Below are 8,218 nucleotides of genomic sequence, written 5' to 3'. Positions count from 1 at the left end.
GCTGGTTATCGCATGTCCCATGGCATAATACCACCTCATGACATGATATACAAATATAGGGAGCTCTTAGTCCCATCATGTTCACATGGTTAATCACATTCACATAACAATGCATACAAACATAGGGAACACTTAGTCCCAACCTAACCACATAATCAGGTGTAGCTTTCTTACCTTTAGATCTCGCTAGCTCGTTCAATTGATCCTCAAGCACGATCCTGTCTGAACCTTAGCGTGTACCTAGTCACAGCCATAGATCAGAATCACCACCAAACTTCAAATCCAAAACCTAGCCTCGGGACCAATCCTGAGCCCCCAGGAAGCCCTAATTCCACCAAACGGGGTGGTGGAATCAAACCCCAAGCCTCCGGACAAAAACCCTAAGGAAAAACCCAAAAACCCCTTTCTGGAGACAGGGTAGCGCTACAACCCTCTAAGGAGGGCGCTACAGCACTACAAACAGAACCAAAACGCCCAGAAAGCCCTAGCCTAGCGCTGTAGCACCCAAAGGCTAGCGCTGCAGTGCTAGTCACAGACCAGCAACACTCTGTTTTCCCCTCTTCAATTTTCCTCGAACCAAAACCCCTTGGAACCCTTCCAACCCTCAATTACACACCAAATTGAGTCTACCATCACCTATATCTCACCCCATACAACTCAATAACACAAGACTTAACCACATGCATCATCAAACTAGAAAAACAAACACTGATCCCAAGAACTGGAATATTCAACCAGAAACTCAAATACTTAGAACATCAAAGCCAGAACGTGTTACCTTTTATGGAGGATTTCGACCTTAAGTTATCCCTAGCATCCAACCAGCCTCAAGCCCTTCAACTCCTCAGGTTCATATCCCTTTATTCCATCCAAAACTCAAACTTAGAAACTATCTCATTAAAATCCAGAAAAACACATCAGGAAACCTTAAAACTTACCTCAATTGACTGGCTAAACCCTGCTAGTTCTTCTAGCTTCACCAAAGTCCTTAGCCCTAAGCTCCATCCTGAGCTTACTCTGGAATTCCAGCTCCAAAACTCACAAAGAATGGTGAAGAGATGACCCAGCCGAATGAGAGAAAAAGATAACTCTAAGTGTCCTGTTTTTCTTTCTTTCCTTCTTCTTTTCTTTTCCTTAAGCTTCTGAGTCTATCTACAACTTCCACTAAAATTATAAAGCAAAATATAGCCTCTCCCTTAGTAAGCCAAATGACCACCTTGCCCTCCCAATAATAACTAAACCTTTAAATCATCCTAAGGGCATTTTGGTCATTACTCCCAATTCCTGCTAATTCCCTTAATGTCCTTAATATTTACCGCTTACTTTCCAATACCCAACTAATCACCAATTATATTTCTCAATATCAAATCGTCTCCAATATATTCTCCAAATTCCCAGATACATCCCCAGGCTCACCCCAAGCCGGGTATAAATCCCCGCTGTGACTTTCCTGCTAAATCACTTGTTAGGATCACCTCAAGCCACAAGCTGCAAACATACCCACATAATAATGTGGTCTCAACATTAGCCTACCAATATACACACAAGTATGCAATTACGCTCTAAATGAGCCAAATTACTAAAATACCCTCAAAACAGAGTACATAACCCCATGCATGCCTTTATCATCATATAATAATATGACCCACATAATCATGCATATAATCATATAATAGCACAATAAATCAATTATGGCCCTCCCGACCTCCTAATCAAGGTCCTAAACCTTATTAGGAAATTTGGGTCGTTACAGCATAGTTCTCCAACACCCTTCTGGTTAAATCCAGCTTAATTTCTTCAGCAGCTCAAGCCTCTCCCTCTCCTTGAAATTTCCTCCAAAATTCTAGCTTAAGGCCTAAGTTCTCTGCCCTTTTTCCTCTTTAGCTTTAAGGCACAATGAGAGGGAAAGTGTGAAATTGTGAGAGAGAAAACAAGAGAATATGACAAAATTCTTTAAGGTTCCTGATCCTTCCCTGCATATCTGAATGTATCCTAAGCCCAAAATACCATTTTGCCCCTTAAACTATTCAATCTTCTTAGGGTTCTTAAGGGTAAAATGGTCATTCTTCCTGATTCACGCTAATTCCTCAAGTGTTCCTATCATTTACCAATTAATTCTGTCGTGTCCAATTAATCACCAAATACTTATTCAATACTTAATAAATCCCAAAACTATTGGTTCTAAGTCATCTCTGGCGATAAATCAATAATTCAATACTTGATCGAGGAAACAGCTCTCAGAGATTTTTTTTCCTTTTGGAAGATACGAGAGCGAAACAACCAACCCCTTGGACTGCTATGAAAACACCATTCATCGCATATAGGCTTTAAGGACTTCGTGACATAACCGTTGAGGCAAAGTAGGGACCTAAAAGATTGAATGGAAAGCCTTCTCTTGAATTCTCAAAACTTTTGTTGCTCCAGCCTCAACACAGGAGGTCCGGACCCATTTTTTTCTGATCCTTCAATATAAAGATTCATTTTCTTCATAAAAAATAGGAGGTAGACGCCTAACCTAGGTTGAGCCTTGGGATTTGACGGCGCAGTTAAAAATCCAATTCCCGTAGTAGCAGCGAGCGAAATGGGAGCAGCCTAAACCGCAAAAATGGGGGTTGTGGGGCAAAATTTGAGAAAAAGAGCCAATTGTATGGGAAATTCTCTAAATTCCCATAAATACCCCTAGGCTCCCCCAAGCCGGTTAATAAACCCCGCTGTGACCATTTCGCTAATCCACTCACTAGGATCGTCTCGAGCCAAAGACTACAAATATATCCACATAATAATGTGGTCTCAACCATTTATCACATATAATCACATTTATGCCCTTAACGGTCGAAAATTACAAATATGTCCTTATAAGCTATAAAGGGCCCACATGCATATTTAGTACTCATAAATGTGCATATAACATACCCATATAATCATATTAATCATGCATACCACGTAATTATGCATTTAACCAATTAAACATACATATACCAATCATGCCCTCCTGGCATGCTAATCAAGGTCCTATGCCATATTAGCAATTTTGGGTCGTTACAATTACATAATCCAGACAACCAATAGTTACCAGTTCTTATTGGAGTGCACAACAACACAACAATATCACAACACAATAGTACAATGGCATAATAGCCTAATATCACAGTAGCACAACAACATAGTAACACAGCAATATATTAACACAACAGACAGTAGTACTCTAACACAACAGTACAGTAACATAGTTGCGGCCTTCGCCGATCAAGGGGCATTATTAGGCACCAAGTCCTCGACATTAATCAAGTGGGTGTGTACAGCACCCTAGAGGGTCTCACCCTGGTGGCCTGCATTCAACATGCTTAACACCGATCCTAACCCTTTGTCGATCCCGGATCTTGCCGATCAGTCACAATCACATGTATGACATAACATCTTTAACCAATACATACAACATTATAGACCACACAGCTCTACAGGTACAAATAGTTCTCTTACCAGGTGTCCTGAGCTGATAACCCAAAGTGATCCCGAGCCCGACTCATAATCCTGAGCCTGAGCGGTAAAACCTAGTCACAATGCCATAACAATTAGATATCCATCAATCTCTAATCATTTTAGAACATCATATACAAATACTAGCCTTCAGGACCTCGAATCCTACTAAATCGAGTAGTAGAATCCTTCCCGAGCCTTAACGTTTGGGTTCCCAAGCCTAAAACTTTCATTTGGCCAAAATTTCCCACTTGAGCCGCGACCCATCCCATAAGGGTCGCGACGCACTCAAGTCAGAGAGCACGTCTCTCTCTACTGAAGGACACGAGTCGTGCATGCCTCAGCTTGCGCCGCGGTGCCTAGGCAAAAACAGAGGCTCCCAAGCCTTTTTGTTCATACGGGCCGCAGTGCGTGAAGAACAAGGTCGCGACTCAAGCCTACGAACCAAGAAATCCCACCATTTTCAGACTTCTAAACCTCCTACAAATCAATCCAAACATATTCTAATGCATGAATTAAGTCCTAAAACACTTTCACTGTATGCAAAGAAGTACATAAACCCAAAGAAACTAAACCAAAGCCTCATTAAAATCCAAATTCATTCACCTAAGTCCCGAACTCTAAAACACTAAAAGAATAGGGAAATCAATAAGAACACTTGCTTTGAATCTTACCTCTGTGACGAATTCAACCTTAGGCAAGATTCCCAACATCTCCAGCTACAAATCCCCAACTTCCTGCTCAAGTTCTGAGTATTCCCCTTTGATTCTTCCCAAAATACTCTACATCACAAAGAAAGGAAGAGGGAGTCGAGAAAGAGAAAGAGAGTGTTGAGAGGTTTTTTTTTTGTTTCTTCCTTAGTTCTAGTACACCATAGGCTTAAGTCTATCCTAGCTGCCTAATGACAAAAATTCCCCCAAGGGTAATTTGTCATTTTCCACATTTCCCGCTAAATCTCCAATTGTCCTATAAATACCCATCTAATCCTGTTTATCCAAAAAAATAGATGTGGATGACGTGGCAAGAATTTTTGACACGTGGCAAAGATGCTGCTCGCCTATCGACCAGAGATACTTCCATATGCGAGGTTCAAGTTTTATATACAACCAGGCTGGTCATATACTTCGTTTATTTATGTATAAATTTGTATAGTTGCAATGATTGCCGAGAATATCTCTTCATTATAACCTGAATATCCGTTTATTAAGGAAAGATATGATTAATTGACTCATGTAACCCTCCTTGAGCCTATAAATATACAAGAAATAGCTCAAGGGGGGATCTTTTTTCCGAATCCTCTTTTCTGATCTGAGAAGAAGAGAATTGTATGGCTATTATCCATCGTCTGTATTGTTTCTCCTTCTTAAGTTTGTGAAACTCAAGAACCCTAGTTCTTTGATCATGCCTTTGAAGCTCAACATTAATAATAGTATCAAGTGGACGTAGGTCATTACCAATCTTTGGGGTCGAACCACTATAATTCTTGGTGTTCTTTATTTTCCATTAGATTGTATTCTCAAGGATCGTATGATTTTCCTATCGTATATTTGACTCCATGTCATTGGCTAATTTGAGGGTCAACATTCTGGTGCTTTCATTGAGAGCTTGTGAAAGAATCTAATGGCAAAAACTTCCAAGAAGACCGGACAAGCTGCTGCCGCTGCATCATCCCAGCCTCCTCCCCCAAATGTGGCTGAAGAAGAACTGCATTTGGAGTTTGATGAGGAGGAGTTAGATTATGAGACCCTGAAGGCAACACTAGGGGTGTTGCAAGATGAGTTGGCCAATCAAGAGAACGCTGCAGAGATAATGGTGTCCCAGCAAAGGGAAATAGAGCACCAGCATCAGGAGCTGAGCGAGCGGCAGGCTGAGATGGATCGTCGACAGAGGGATGCCATGGCCGCCCTTGAAGCAGCCATCCAGCTAGCTAGGAATCAGGCTGCGCCAGCCTCCCAGCCAAATCAGTCGTCAAACGGGCCACCTGAAAGAGGTCCCAATCCTAGTCCTCTGCTCCAGCCAGTAAGCCCTCAGAGGTCGAAGCAGCCACCTATGGCTCAAGATGATGTCCCACCTAGGGATCCTGAGCAGCAGCCTCCGTCTCAGGCTAGTCGAGGCAATCCCCCGCACCCGAGGCAGAATAAGGTCGGGCAACCACCCCGCAGCCCTAGATGCCCAGGGGATGAAGAGCCACATCCACCGAGCAGGGGGCAGTGTCCTTCTGCCAATAGGAGGAACTCAGAGATAGGCTCTGCGGTCAGGGGCCCCCACAACATAACAATGCACGGGGACCCACCGACTAGCGCAGGCCTCCCCCTAACGCTCGAGAAATGCCAGCCCAAGGAGGCAACAAAGGGAATAGTCGGTCACACCATAGCCGAGATGGACATAGCTACAATGAAGCCGACTCTGGCAGAGGAAATGCTGGTCGGAGGAACGAAGAGAGAGGTGGAGGCAAGAGCCCCCCACCTAGAGAAGACCGACCAGCAGGTCATAACGCTGGGGGACAGCCCAGGCAGAATAACGTCTTTAGTCGGCTCGGAGCCAAAGATCAGCAGCGAAGAGATGATGATTTGAGGGACGTACTTAACGATCGCCGAGAAAGGCACGGTGAGTACATTCCCTCGGCACCAGAGGCCCCAGCAATCCCAGAAGTTGTTCAGGCTCAAATCGATGCCCTGAACTAGGCTGTGCAGCAGCTGGTCGGGGGGCGAACATCCCACATTGAGTACGATCGAAGGAGAGGCACCCCCTTCGTACAGAGGATTGTTGTGGCTGAAACCCCCAGTAAGTTCAAGATGCCAACACTACCAAATTTTGACGGGTATGGAGACCCGGTATCTCACAATAATAAGTTTGAGATACAAATGAATATACAAAAGGTGTCAGAAGATGCCCACTGCCACATCTTCCCGGCAACATTGTCTGACACTGCCCAGGAGTGGTTATTTAAGTTCCCTCCTGCCAGTATAGTATCATGGGAAATGTTCGTAAAGGAGTTTTACGGACAGTTCTATGCGGGTCGTGTGCACCCCATTGAGGCAAACCAACTGGTCTAGATACGCCAGAAAGAGGGGGAGCCCTTGAAGGAATATGTTCAACGCTTCATGCGAGCTACAGCTGGAGCCAAGACTGTGGGTGATGAAGGTAAGATGATGGCCCTAACTGTTGGGGTTAGACGCCATTCACCCCTCTGGAGCAGCCTCAGAAAGAATGGGGTAAGAAGCACCTAGGAATTCTTAGATCGAGTTGATCGGTACATCAAGCTCGAGGACACGATTGGCAACGAAGGGAAATTTCCAGTAAAAGACAAGGGGCCCAAGGAAGAACCCACCAAAGCCGCCAATGGGTCTGAAAAACCCAATGGCAACGGCAAAGGCAACGGGAATGGCAATGGCAATGGTAGAAATGGTCGGAAAAAGGTGAACAACGAACCCTCGACCTCCGAGAGCAAGCGCCCCAAAGGTAATCGGTATGAACCGAGATTCAACAACTACACTGCCCTTGTTGAAAGCTGAGTTGAGGTCTACCAGGCGACCAGCTCAAGGGTGCCCTACAAACGACCCGCACCAATAAGAAAAGATATCTCCAAGAAAGATGCAACAAAGTTCTGTCATTTTCACAACGATTACGGGCACGACACTAACGAGTGTAACCAGCTGAAGGACAAAATTTTAGTTCCTGATAAGACAGAGACATTTAAGAAGATATGTACGAGCTGCGAGAGGTTCTCAGCGAAAGGCTCAAGGTGGCAACGAGTCGGCGCTTGCACGCCAATGCTCGCCACCTTTACAGCCAGCTCCTGTGGCAGGTACCCTACTCACCATCTGCGGAGGCCCACATCTTGCAGGAGATAGTGGAAAAGCAAGGGAACAATATGCTCGAACCCTGCGCCACGACCAGGACATCGAGATGATGACAGTTGAGGATCGAGCACCAAAAAAGGCTCCAACAGAGGAGGCACTGATCGTCTTCTCTGACGACGACGCCCAGCACATGTGATCCCACACTCCGATCCGCTGGTCGTGGACCTACAAATCGCAAACATGATGGTGAAAAGGGTGTTGGTCGATACAGGAAGTTCGGTCAACATCCTATACAAGTCGTCGCTATAAAGGATGAAGTTGTCCGTAAAAGACTGGAGCCATGCAACCAAACCATTTATGGTTTTTTGGAGAACGGCTCGCCCCAACAGGGTTGATTAGACTCCCAGTCACAGCAGGCACTGCACCTGCTAATAGGACATTACTCACTACTTTTATAGTAGTTGATTGTCCTTTGGCGTACAACGTTGTGATAGGGAGACCAATTTTGGTCGACCTACGAGCCGTCAGCTCTATATGGCACCTCGCTATGAAATTCCCAACGAGCGCAAGGGTAGGATTCATGTTGGGAAACCAGAGGGATGCAAGGGAGTGCTACAACGCCTCGATCACCAAGGCAAAGAAGGGTGTATCGAAAGATGCCACCAGAAAGGAGTTGTAAATGGCGACTGATGTTCAGGCCCACTCAGGTGATAATCTCACCAAATAGGGCGTTGCCCAAAGTGAGGATAGGGACTTAGATCCTTGCTTTAGGGATTTTGAAGAAGAAGTGGGACCCATCGAGGACCTTGAAGAGGTCCAACTCGATGAGGAAAATCCGACCAGAGTTGTGAAAGTTGGTAAAAACTTAGAGACAACAACAAAACAAGCACTGGTGGAGTTCTTAAGGAGGAACCAGGAGGTCTTTGCCTGGTCGCACA

Source organism: Humulus lupulus, chromosome 6, assembly GCF_963169125.1.
Source record: "Humulus lupulus chromosome 6, drHumLupu1.1, whole genome shotgun sequence".
In the NCBI taxonomy this organism is placed as follows: Eukaryota; Viridiplantae; Streptophyta; class Magnoliopsida; order Rosales; family Cannabaceae; genus Humulus; species Humulus lupulus.
Note: the sequence above shows the minus strand (reverse complement) of the source record.